The sequence below is a fragment of the Micropterus salmoides genome, unplaced genomic scaffold, assembly GCF_014851395.1.
Source record: "Micropterus salmoides isolate LMB-PRFRI ecotype aquatic unplaced genomic scaffold, ASM1485139v1 Ms_hic_scaffold_1, whole genome shotgun sequence".
NCBI classification, from domain to species: Eukaryota; Metazoa; Chordata; class Actinopteri; order Centrarchiformes; family Centrarchidae; genus Micropterus; species Micropterus salmoides.
This window is the reverse complement of record NW_024040040.1, coordinates 6,697,422-6,711,535: the sequence shown is the minus strand read 5'-3', so window position 1 is coordinate 6,711,535 and position 14,114 is coordinate 6,697,422. Positions and strand designations below refer to the sequence as shown.

The 14,114-nt window shown below is 39.7% G+C and overlaps 1 protein-coding gene across 2 annotated transcripts in view; it reads left to right on the top strand.

Moving 5' to 3' along the window:
* LOC119900583 (double-stranded RNA-specific editase 1-like) overlaps positions 1–14,114 on the top strand; it is a 69,412-nt gene that overhangs the window by 38,678 nt on the left and 16,620 nt on the right. The window lies entirely within an intron of this gene.

Below are 14,114 nucleotides of genomic sequence, written 5' to 3'. Positions count from 1 at the left end.
TCAAGGATGTGCAGCACATATTTCTTTTGCAGTTACACAGTCTTAATGCATTATACATGTGCGTTCAAGTATGTAGTGGTCTTGTTGGATCACTGTATATTTGCATGCATGTGACTCTGTCAAGATTAGGTCAGTGTGACCGAGCGGGAAAGCCAATACAAAAATGAAAAGAGCTGCGAGGCTCAATCAGTGTGTTTACATTTGCTTATATAATTGGCTTTCTGTGAACTTTCCTCATTGCTTTATGTGTATGAACATCACACTTTCTTTTAATGATGATAGGGAATTGAAGAAACCCAATTTCATCTTGCAAAATTATGATTTATTTGACATGAATACATGTAACTGAGTTTCTAATTGGCCTTCAACATGTGACCATGTGCACGACAAAGACTTCAGACAAGAGACTAAAATGAAAGATAATTACATGTAGTTAAGCATTTAAAATCTCAGAGTCTGACTTACACTGACACTAAATAGATCATTTGCACGGCTAAACATTTGACTATTTGTAAAATTCAGACTGGTTGGTTTCACATCTGTGCTGTCAGTGCAGGGCCTTTCACTGCACTGTCAGTCCAAATGCTCTGCCATACACACACAGTTGTGGAACATAACATGTATCGCTGAAAAACACCTACAATAAAGAAGCCACGTTTCCAAAAAGACATTAGGAATAGGAACTGTCTGAACTGGCTTGTTTAAGTAATTTTTATAGTAACAATGGATCAAACGATTATATGTAGTGTGAAAGGAGTAGCAGCTTGTAGTGATGAACTCGCAGACTCTACAGAACCCAGCTCTAAAGAGTTTTTAGGCCCTTTCAGCTCTGTTTTGTGTGGTTTTATGCCAACAGGCTCCGCTCTCATTTAACATGTTTCCAGCAGCTGTCCCAGGGCGCCACATATGGACGCTTTGTCAAGACGCCTTGTGTTACTTTTTAATTCCCTGGTTAGAATCGTTTTTATACGGGTTTTTATACAGGTTCGCAATAATAAATATGCAACCGCCGGTTAGACTTTCAAAATAAAACTAGTGGTTAACGTTGTGACACGTCACAGTTAGGCACCAAAGCTACTTGATTAGGTTTTGGAAAAGATCATGATTTGGCTTAAAATAACTACGTTACATATGTGAGTTAGATTATGTAAGTTAAGTAACACTACTTACTTAAGTTATTAGTTAACTTTATTTTATTCATTTATTTATAAGGACAAAACACATTAATCAACATTTCTGTAAGTGTTTTCAACTACAGTCCTTTGGTGAGATGTTTAGAAACTTTAAATACCTTAAGTTAAATATTTAAAGTAAATTGGAATCAATGTTGACATTTTTATTAACGTGGGAAACAGACACCGGTCTCAGGGGTGAAAATCTGCTTTTTGTCACACCCGTCCATTGAACAACGGCGAAAAAAGGGCTTCCGCCAGTGCGTTGAACTATGACGTGAAAGGGTCTCATGTGCGTTGGTACCAGGCGGCGAAAGACGTGACAAAGCGTAGCTATTTGACGCTCTGGGAATGAAAACACACTGGAAACCAAGCCAGAGCTAAAAGGACTTACATTCCCAAACAAACAGGCGAATGTCTGCTGCCCTAAAGTGGCCCCAAAAAATGACTGCAGCTTATTAAGAAGCAGCGAACATTGTTGTCAGTCTTTAGAAAGCTGTTACTTCAGCATGATGAGAAAACACAGGAGGAAATTACCAACAACATCTTTGAAGAGTGTAGTGCTCGTTTCCAGGTGATCTGCAACATACCCACCTCAGATGGCTAAATACATAAGCTTTATTTCATAAGTGACTCCTGTGGTAGTTGGCCCCCAGGCTTCATTTACAATGTGCTATCAAAGCATTCTCTCTCTGTGTCTCCTCTGCAGTATGGAAGTAGATAATCCACTTAATTGCTTTGCCTTCAGGAATGCTGGCACCTCTCCTTAGCCCCCAATGGAGAGGGCACTACAGTGGTTTGAATAGTTTGCTGTCAGCAGCACCAATGTCTCGGGGGTGGAGGGGAGGGCCGGGCTGTGTGCTGGTCTGCATTGAAGCCCTGTTGGTTAAGTGAGTCGCATTAGCGTGTGGAATTGATACAGCATTCGCCCTGCCCCTCCAGCTACTGACAGGGCCACACAGCAAATTAAAGCCGTCATAAAGATTTCACAGAGTCCCTGTGAAAATGTTAGAAAGATGGCTGAAGCCTGCGATTGTCCTTGGGAGGCAGTGAGGAATTTACTTTCTGTAGTTCAGCGGTGCTGGCAAATAGTAAAGGTATTGTTATTATATTTTATTTTTAAAGAGTTAAATGAGATACTTCCTTTTAAGTCTTTATGGCATAATTAGTGTAGCATCAATGACTAGTGATGAATGAATAAAAAAAGAATAAATGCAAATAATGTGAGGATGGATCTTTTTAAAGAAAGCAGTCTACAAAATGTCCTATTTATCTGCCTTAATCTTCTTTGCATATGTGTTATCTTATAGTGGTGATAATCCTAAATGTCTGATGGCCATCCAGAATGAGATTCTGGAACAAAATGAGTTCCCGTGTAAGTTCAGGTAAGGTGTGATTCCCTACTCGGTTGGGGGGGGCCCTCACGACAACTCACTAGACCAAGTTCTTTCCCCATGTGCACCCTCTATCATTGAAGTGTTAATAGTCTGTCTCAACACAGAGCTCAGTGTCAACACATACAGAGAGACAGATGGGCACAGGCGGAAGGTGTAAGTTTGCCACAAACTCTACAACAACAAAATTAGTTATCTTTATTTTTCTGTCACAGGGTAACAGAAATTTTCCTTTGACAAGGCTCAACATTGAAACAATAATACACATTTAAACCCATCTAGAAACACACACACCCAAGATAGAACTAAAAGAAAAATATAAAATTATCGATGACAAAATATTGACATTGTTAAACAGATTATATTACAATGTCTATTTATGTTTGTTCAGGGTGATGATCGCAGAGGGAATAAAATATTTTTTATAGATGTTCCTGTAGGCCAGTGGGACTGGAAGGACCAAGGGCGTCACTTTGGTGGGGACACATGGGCTCAGATTAGGGGGGTGAAGAGACACTTAGCTCGTGAGACATCACGATACGCGACATTAGGTTCACGAGAATGAGACAAAAAGATCCTTAAACAAGTGTTTTAAAGATCTCCTCAATGCTGAGACATAGGTGCTGTGGGTCTGTTCTTTAAACACTTCATTTCCTGCATTCTGGTGAACGTTTCTGCACCAGTGTACGTTGAAAATGTTTTTATTTACGTAAAAGGAAACACAAATTTCAGGTGGCACTTCACATTTCAAAGTATAAAAATATAATAGAATATAAGTCAGTGCAGCTCTGAGGCATTCTGTGTTGCTTTCAGATCTTTTTCTCCTGGAGATAAGCTTTTCTCATGTAATATCATCCCTGCTGAGGCAACACATATGTGACAGTGTCAAGAAGTTGTTAAAGTTCACATTTTTGGGTCATGTTTGTTTTTCTTTAGCTGAAGTTCCTTTTTCTGGACAATGCACATTTTGTTTCTTCTATATTTCAATTGCATTGCATGCTTTGTTAATGTGCAAATAAACCTTTCTCAAGGCATTTTGTTAATTAAAAGGCAAGCTATATTTAAGAACATTTTTTAAAAACAAATTATGCTTAAAAAAAGTAATGGGGACCAAATCTGCCATTTCAAAAAGTCCCCAGTGTAAATGACACCTATGAGAAGGACTGTTGAAGGGGGTCCAGCGTGATCAGAGTTGCTTTCTTGATTACTGCCTGGGTGTACAGTTCAGAAAGGGGATTTGAGGTGAACCAATTATTTTGCTGGCCTGATTAGTTATGCGGGAGAGTTTTGTTTTGTGTTTGATGGTGAGGGTGTTTTATCAAGATGAAATGTTGAAGGTGAGGATGGATTTAATTAGCGTCCTGTAAACTAGGGTTAAAATGTCCTTGCTGACAATAAAAGTCCTGAGCTTCCTCAGCAGGCGGAGGCACTGCTGGGTATACAGAGTCGGTGTGCGGGAAAAAGGACAGGGAGGTGTCTATCTCCGTCCCAAAGTATTTAAATGAACATACTTGTTCCACCAGCCAGCCTTCATTACTGAGGGGTTTGAAAAAAGGTGTTTTTTGTGAGTCTGGTTTCTGTCTGTTCCCACAGCACAGTTCTTTGGTCTTGGTGATGTTGAGCTCTAGGGAGCTTTCCCGACACGTCAGGACCAGGTTGTTTACTACAGAGCATCTGGTGCCAGTCAGGTGGGCCACTAGGGCCATGTCATCAAGTGTCATTCCTTCGCTGCTGCAGGAGATGCTGTTGGTGTAAACAGAGAAATGAATGGCCGATAAAATGCAACCTTGGGGGAGATGAACACTTTAAACTACTAACTTGTAGTTAAGTATAGCATCATTCAACTGACAATCAATTGATGTGCCCAACACTGGCCAGGTCACGTAGACAAAAGACATAGGTATTGTTTATGTATTTTTATGCGCAGTTTAGAGTTTAAGAGTCTTTAAGAGTTAATGAGCTAAATGGGAGATGGACACACCTTTGCTGAATAAGTTTTGACGTAGCGAAAATGTACCTCACATGACTGATTAGCTGTTTCCGCTGTCGACGTCTTCCCGGATATTCCCGTAATGCCCGAAAACATTAAAACAACTGCATTTCTTTGTCTCCGGACAGCAAGAAAGATGGCCAGTACCAGCTGACATGAAAGAACAATTACAACACACATTCTTGAAGACCTCTCTCCATTTTTCTTAGATCCATGGTCCTCAGGTCCATGCGACAGGTTTTGTTTCCGGTTTACAACCTCTACTTCTTGTTGATGCGTGACGTCAACTTCTGACAAAACTATGCTTTGTGTAGCCTGGTTTGTTCGCTCCAAACCGGTTGATGAAAATGTGTCTAATTTGCTTCTTTTTTTTTTGCTTAAAGTTTGCATAAAATCCGCTTAACAATTACATTGAAACATTTCTACTGTTAAGGTACAGTAGCACAGAAGTGCCAATCTGGGGAGTGAATGTAAAAGTACTGTTTTTAAGAAAGAAAACTATGGGTTGTGGGTGTTTTGACATGCATCATGTGTTGGCCTTGAGGTATCGATCCCAGTGTCTCTTAACCTTTCCACATTGTGAGACGGAAAATGATTTCCAGCTGTGTGTTTTTGTGTCACCCGCTGCCTTATTCATTTATTTCCTTGTGTGATTGAATGTGATGGTTTTACAATTTCATTAGGCAGATTTTGTTATGATTTTCTTGTAATCTGCTGCAAATGTCACATTTCCATCCAACTCCAGAAGCCTGTGAAAAGTTAAGTGAATTTAAAACGGAACTATCCAGATAGGTGCAGGTTAATAAGCTTTCTGTTTGTACCTTCCCAGCTGAAAAGGTCAGGCAATTATCTTGTTGAATTGAGAAAACTTTACTGAAATGTTTTAATTTTGTGATAGTCTTGTTCACAGTTAAAATGCCACATTTTTAAACCAAACTGTAGATCCTATTATGTGATTTACGACAGTTAAATTATGGATTTAGCCATAGCCAGTGTTTTTAACTGAATTAGCTGGAATTTTATAAAGAATAAACACCATTTTCGAAACTTCCCCTCCAATGTGTCCAGGTTTCTGCTCTCTGTCCCCTCTCATCCACCATCTCATCGCCTCTCCCTGGCCTATCAATGTGTCACACTCCGGTCCGTCAGGGTCCAATTTCTGTACGTCTCAAAATGTCATTTCATGGGGAGAAAATAGAGTTTGTGTGTGAGCGCAGTGCTGCCGGCAATGTTCACGAAAGTCTTCTTTTTTTTGTCTGCGTCACATGTTTGAGGCCACCATTTTTTCCCTCCTTGCAGTCTGCTTCTCCTCAGGATCGATCCATCTGCATTAGGCCACTAAAAGAGTTCTCTGACAGCTGTTTGCTGTTGTTTTCCCTCTCGGGCTATGATTGTAACTCGCGTCAAGCACCAAGAAAAGGCTCCAAAATCCATTTATCATTGTCGACTCAGTCGCTAGTTACCGCTGATGGCTGGTGTCCAAACCCTCTGTTCTTGTTGATGGGGCTTCCTGAGGGCTGCGTGAGAGCCTGACATAGCCTAATATCTCTGAGGTTGAGTTTCTGATGTATGGAGTGCATTATTTGAATTTCCTTCCCCACAGGAGTGGAGACAACAAAGCCAATACAGAAGGTATTTTATTTATTGGTTTATTTAACAGGGACAGAGCACATTAATAAACATTGCTGTAAATACACCAGTTAGCCCAGAGATTATTTTTCATCTGTAGTCCCTGGGCAGCTGCTGCAAAGTCGCCCTAAAAACAGAGTACAGTAAGTTAGTAAAATGACAAAAATAATTTGTAGATCAGATAGCATGCAGAGCAATAATACAAAGAGACAAGAACATTAATGTTAGTATAAAAACATAATTCCAGACACCATAATACTACATTGTCAGGTACTGTTTAAACAGTGGTGGACAGTAATTAAGTATATTACTGTACTTAAGTACATGTTAGAGGTATTTGAATAGAGCGTATGCGTTGATGTCACTTCCTCTTCCAGAACACGTTGGACTGAGTGGCAAAACATCCGTTACCGTGGCCGCGTTTAGCAAACTGGGAGTTAAACAGGTGATTATTTGCTCAAATTAAAGGCAGTCGGACTCGACAGTGATCCTTACTGCTTACCAAAGAACCAGCGGTCCAGCTCTTTCCCATTTTAGATGTGTCGTTTGTGTTTTAGCTGATTCAAGCTAACACCGCTGCTCGTGTTTCTGCCACTCAGTGAGCGTAACTGCGTTCTGTGACATCATGCGCATACCCTCTATTTGACTTGAGTATCGTCTTTTCATGCCACTTTCTACTAAATTTAAATGGCAACTATTTTGATAAAACATTCCTTGGTTCCAGCTTCACAAATGTGAGGATTTGCCTTTAAATTATTTTAATTTATCCTTTTTGAGGTTTTGTCTGACAAAACTAGCGTTGTGAAGGTCACTTTGGGCTTTTGGCAACATTTGTCACTATTTTCAAAATGTTTTCAATCGATTGTTGGAGAAAATGATCAACCTATTAATCCATAATGAAAAAAGTAATTAATTGCAGTCTGATACAAACTCAACCAGCTGCAAAATTAAATCCTGCTTTAACATTAATGCATGCGTAATAATAATCTGATCATTTAATATATGATAGTATAACAGTCACAGAGGACATTTTTCTGCATTGAGTACTTTTACTAACGTAACGTTTTCAATGCAGTACTTTTTCTTGTAACAGAGTATTTTTACATTTACTTGTTTGGCAGATGCTTTTATCCAAAGTGACATCAATAAAGCATCAATACAGTACGGTCTCTCACTGCATTGACACCAGCAAGTGCAGCAGTAAATACTAGTGCGAGCTATTAGAGCGTACGGCATCATGGGGTAAATACCTAGGGAAAGAAGTAAGAGTTAACAAACAGTGCAATCAATACGAGAGAATTGTAAGGGGATAGAAGAAGAAGACCGCAGGAAGTGCATGTCAGAGGTTAGGGGTTAGAGGTGTTACTGTGTAAGAGGAAGTGTTCTTGGAAGAGATGCATTTTCAAGAGCTTCTTGAAGTTAGAGAGAGACGCCCCTGCTTTGATGGCGTGTGGAAGCTTGTTCCACCATGGTGGTGTTAACAGAAGAGACTGAGATTGCTTTGTGTGTAGGGATGGCAGAGCCAGGCGGCATTTGGTGGAGGAGCGCAGTTTCCGAGAAGGAACATAAGCTTGTATTATGTGAGTAGTAATGTTAGTATGTTTACTTGATCTGAATACTTCATCCGCCTCTGTAGGCTCATAATACAATACATACTAAACAATGAAATGGAAAATATCAACGTTAATTGAAATATGGACACAACATTGTGCTGAATTATAAGCCACTATATAAGCACAGACATAAAAACCATGCACATGTACAAAACACATTAATCACTCTGCACAGGTGACAGCAGGCAAACAAAGTTCCCAGCACAGACCATTCAGCTTAGTGCAGGGGTCCTTGAGCTGGTTCCAGGGGGTCCAGCATAAAGGGGAATCATTTATTTTTACTATAATTTCATCCGTAAGTATCATCCTCTGGCACTAACCTCCTCTCACCACAAATCAGGACCAAGCACAGTACCTGGGGCGGCAGAGCTTTCACCAGTGCAGCCCCCTCCCTCTGGAACTCCTTATGCATACACATCCGAGACTGCAGCGACATGGACTCTTTCAAATCACTTATCAAAACCCACCTTTTTAAACTAGCTTTTAACATCAAATAATGTTATATTACATTATTTATATGGTTGCCACTTGCTCTCATGTATTTCCGCACCACATGTTTTTATCTACTGTATTATGCTATTTATGTTTTTAATGGTTTTAAATGTAAATAACTTCTGCTTTTACCTGTAAAGTGTCTTTGAGTGTCCTGAGAAGTGCTATAGAAATAAAATGTATGATTATTATTATTATTATTATTATTATAGTGACTGAAGACATGACTATTTTGGTCAGGGATTTCATACACATCTAAAAGCTAAAAATCCTGTCAGATGGGCGATCCTGGGACAAAATCTGACCAAATTGGGGTCTGTGGTCTAATTTGTGCTTTGTAAGTACAGTGTGATAGAAATTATGGAGAAAATATAAGGAATTACACAAGTTCTGCGAGAAACAACCACATTCACACCATTATCTGGTAACACTTTGTTTAAACCCAAACTCATTACACTCTGTTGCAGGTGGCCTTATTGTGAAATGACAACACATCTGCTTGACCAATCACGACTGACAGCTTGTTTGTGGCTTGGTTTTTCTTGAACTAGTATTAAAGGGTTAAAAATTAAAGCTGATTTTATTTTGAAGTTGATTTTCTCCTGTGCCTGCTCCTAATCTTGTTTAAATGTAAACAGTTTCTGCCTTCGCTACTCAGTGTGTAAATGCGTTTTGTTCTGAGGGCTGTTGTGGTTGGTGTGCTGTGCTGTGAGGCGGGAGTGTGTCGGAGCGTGGAAGTAGGCAGCCTAAATAGATTTATATTTATTTTGTCTTGCTTGTCTGATAAACATACGACATGGATGGTAGGCCACGGATTTCTTTAATATACATTAATATACATGCCGCTTTCAAATCCTGCCCGCTGTTTATCTTCCAGTTTCATTTTTGTTCCAATTTGTTGGTGGCGCTTTGCATTACTGCTCAACAAATAATGCTCCGTATGTATGTATGTATGAAACAGTGCATATAAAACAGTCTGCATCAGATAAATCAGATCCTGAAGCAAATAATAACAAGTCATCGTAACCTATATGTGATTCAGGCTCATTCAGGCTGAATGAGCATAATACAATTTTCAAACCCTCAAAAGTTTCTTTTTCTGTGACAACCCTTCCTGATAACTACATTTGTTGACATTTTACTTTCTCTGAGTTAATTTTCTTCTTCCATTATCTTAAGAAAGGCAACCTAAGCCCTTTTCTCCTTCCACCCGTTTCACACAGTAGAGCCACAGAAGCCTGATAACATTGTCATTTCTAATGTTGGAGCCACTCAGCTGAGTGGCAGCGGGGCAGGAGGCCATATCTGCCAACAGAGGAGCGACTATACAGACCGAAACCTTTTCTGTCAATCCCACTGGTGTGGAGTTTCACTCTGTACTTCCTCCAGAGGAAAGCTGATTAGCCGTTTCATTGGGTCTAATTGAGATCTTCTCATTTGTAGCTGAGTATAACAAACATTGTGAACCAACTACTTATGTAAATGCAGACAAAAAACAACCTAGCGTCACAGAATTTCATGAAACTCAACCCTGATGACATATTGCTGAAGGTTTCCTCACCATGAAGTATTGACGAAGTTAGCTAATGGGTTGAGGTTAAGCAACTCAAAAAATTTGGTTCTGGCTGAATGGGTAAAACTGAGACTTGACTTCTGTCTTAACATTAAGTGCTGAGTAAAATTAACCCGTTCAAGCTCCCAAGTTGTCACATGGACGCATGGTCAAGACCCGTTGGCGTCATTTTGTTACGCCCTGGGGAGCCCCTTAGCATCATAGTTCAGCGCGCTAGGGGAAGCCTGTAGCGTCATTTTTGAATGCTTAAGGTAGGTGTTGGATATTTAACTGAAAAGTCAGAGTAAGGAGGTGGATGGTGGTCTAGACACTGGACTTTCACCCAGGAGACCGGTGTTCGTTTCCCGTGTGAAACAAAAACTCAACATTGATTGTTTTTATTGAAGTTACGTAGGTTACATAAGTTGCGTAAATTACACAAGTAACGTTACTTAACTTGCGTAAGTAATCACGTCATGTAACATTATTTTAACCCTTAACCTAACCAAGTAGTTTCGGTGCCTAAACCAAACCAATTTGCGACAGTCTAACCAGACGGTGCATGTTTACTGTTGGTAACTTGACTGTGGAGCCCTACATGTCGAAAAATGATGCTAAAGTGGTACCCAGGGCGTTAAAAAGCAACACCAAGGGGTTTTCACCAAGCGTCCATTTGTCACGAGTTGGGAGTGAACATGTGTTGGTAAAACTGGCTCACACCAATTTGGTTTTATGTATTTGCAGTTGTTCTAAAAGAGAAAAGTCTGAAAGCAGTGTTAATGGTTTTAAAATATCCTCCAGGGACCTGTTAAAGCTAGGGTAGGTAATGTTCTATATTTCAGAAGCATTTGCCTCTTTACATCCTCACAGCAATCAATAAATCAAAAAAGAAGTCCAGTATCTGTGGCTGTCGCAGGCCTGAAACGAGAGCCTACCTACCTGCCTATCATCCCTTGCTAGTTTCATACCCTAGCTTTAAAGGGGCACTCCATTGAGTCATGTCAAAGTCAGTTTACACTCATGGTTACTATAACTCAGGCTGTGAGAACAGTTATATGTCTTCTCTAAGTCTAATAAAATACCCTGATAATGTCAGGGTGATGTCATTAGGCTAATCTCAGTTTGGATTTGGAGACTACAACAGATGGCGTAGAGTTTTAAGACTGGGAGCTTATCAGACTGGGAGGGTCTGAGAGATACTGTGGAGTTGGAATATGAGAAATACAGGATCTAGTGTTTATGGAGCTTGACTCCTAATAGTGACTAAAAGTCTTGATGTCATTACTGCTACTGCCCATTAGTAGAATAAAGATCATTGACAGGAACATGTATGCTCCTATGTGGGTCCATGTTCCCATGAGGGAGATGCAAAGAAAATGGGGACCTATTCGTAAAAACATTGCTCCTTTTAATTCAGCCTTGTGTGATCCACTTGTCCACGTTAATGGATCGTTCTAAAAGCACATCTTATATGGTACACTGCCATTGTTTGGCAGAAACGCACAACTACTTAAATACTAACTTAAATATCCACTTGAATCAAAATTGAAAAACTGGACATTTTCTCCAAATCCCCGTATTCAAGCCAATTATTCTGTGCACTTTGGTTATATAAAGGAACATGGTTAGTTTTCCTTCTGAAATTTAAAGTAGTCATGTTATGCTTTGTCTTTTTCCCTTTCCCTTTCTTTTGTTGTGTTATATATATTTTTTGGGCTTGTAATAGTAAAAAAAAAAAGCCCAAAGTCCACCCCAAAGGGAGTTACCATCTCCCATAGAAAGCACTGCTCCTGAACTGCCTGAACCAGCTCGATTGTAGTCTTCTTCCGTAAACTATCTGCATCACTTTGTAACACGAGTCATAATGCTCGCTGAGCGGCTAGTGTGGCAAATAACCATTAGCTACCCTCCACGCAGTCATTAGACATAACGATGTTACCGTGATGTAGAGACAGTCCACAGTTAAAACTTTACGTATGAAAGATACATTTCTTACAAATGAATAACTCACCACTCTGAAACCAGTTTGCAAAGCTGGTCCGGGTTGCTCTGCCTGTGTTTTGGAATCAGCCTCGGGCTCAAACATGTACGGCTAAACCGAAGCCACAGTTATCGGCTGAAAGGGCTTTGTTTTGGTTCACACTACCAGCTTGTCAGGATCCGCCCTACTCTGCTTCTGATTGGCTAGTAGTCCTTACCTAGGTACTGCGCATGTGCAACCCCCAACAAAGATTTTATACAAATAAGATGCCTCACTCTGTAGCTAAAACAGAGCGTTCAGAGAGGTGCTGCAGCAATGTGCAGTATGTTTTTTAAAAATTAAACCACTTTAACCTATTTTGGTACAACCCCTAAATATACTTATGAACCTGAAATGAGCATAATATGACCACTTTAAAAATCATGTTGTGTTATCATCACTGGAGCATAGTCAGGCTGCAGTCTGTCCCATCCACCCAAGAGGAGAAACCAGGGTTGATCTTTAAACTGACGCTGTTCAAACAGTTAGATTATCGCATAATCTTACAGCACCACACCTCTGACCAGAGGAGTGAAATGGTGTTGAAACCCCCCTGTCATCTCTGTAAATCGACAACAATTATCACGTAATTTCTGCTGGCCGCGGTTTGTTTATTTATGTCCAGGGATGACACGCTGAGTGACAGTTTCCTGATTAGACTGGAGGAAATAATGGCAGCTCAGTGTTTCTTATCAGCTTCAGAGACGAGTACCTCTGTCTGACAGGAGTAGCTTAGGGCCGGTTGGAGGTGGAGGGGGCTAGCTAAAAGGGAGAATATGCTTGGTGATGACTTGTGACATATGAGCAAAGGAGGTGTTGAGGGAGCGGGGATGGATTGGTTCAAACAGGAAGATGACAATGAAAGATTTGTCATAACAAAATGTCTAAGAAATCACTGACTATAATGGCATGATGAAAGCCAGATGTCAACAAAGGAAGTGTCTTTTCATCAGATCTTGTTTCAGATTTCTTTGATAGCATTTGCTACAGAAAAGTGCAAGAAATTCTCAACTTTTCAAACATTAAGTTTTAATCTGGTTTGGTTAAAAGACTGTTTGATGTAACTTTGCTATTAAACTAATCCACATGAAACTTTTATTACCTGAGACACATCAGTTATCTACTTTAGCAAAAGATTTTGATTGGTCTCTCTATGAAAGAAATATTGAATATTTTCTTCTTTCTGTTCCTGTTATAGATCAGATTGAGCTTACCAAAAGTAGGCATTGTGTTAGTCTAATGATTTTATGGTGTGTGTGCTGCTGATCATGTGACCGATTGGCGCAGTGATAGAACGTGCAATCCAAGTGAGTTAATTGTTATCGGTGACCAATCCCACCACTGTGTGAGATCTCTTGGACTGGGTGTGGTGGTCTTGTGTGTTATCATGTTATTGATTACATAGACCAGTCTGTAAAATGTTTAACCTCTTTGGGGTTGTTTTTAAGATGACCTCACAGACATTTACATAGCAGAGTTTCCCTACCAGTCAGAACTGAAGACGTCTCTCGGTTGGGGGACGAAATGTCTTTGAGTATCTTCTAGTGTTGTAGTCAAGACCACCCAAACCGAGACTGAGTCAAGACCAAGACCAGTTCCCCACATTACATGACACACAATAAAATGTGGAACGAGATTACAAGCACTTCTCAAATTGATCTAAAAGATCCACATTCCTATTAAAACACCCACATACAAACACTAAGAGCTAAAATCAACTTAAGCATCTTTATTCAACGCTCTCTTTCCATGTTTACCGTCGACATAACACTAGAGCTGGGCGATATGGCCAAAAATGTTATCACGATAAAAAATGTCACATCATTCGATATCGATTATTAACACGATAAATGTCTAATCATTATTTCTTTAAAACTGGTGGTTTTAAACTATTGTTACAGTGGATCACTTCACAAATCTTAGGTAGAATATTCAAAACTATTATGATAAAAAAAAAAAAATATTAAGAAATATAACAAATATCTTAATAGAAAAATTAAGAGCTAATTCGTTTCTGATTCAAATCAATTAACTCAAACATTTATTAATCATTTGTTATATTCCGTAAGGTTGCACTGCAGAATTTACAGATTGTGTGTGATTTCTTCTGAACGCAGTTCGACAGATTCATTCTTTATAGTTTAAATAGCTACATATTATTACAAAGATTTTGCTGACATATCCTCCTGCTCCCACATCTTCTCCTGTCAGCCACATTCACTTTCTTAGTGAAGGGGGGAGTTATTGGTTGC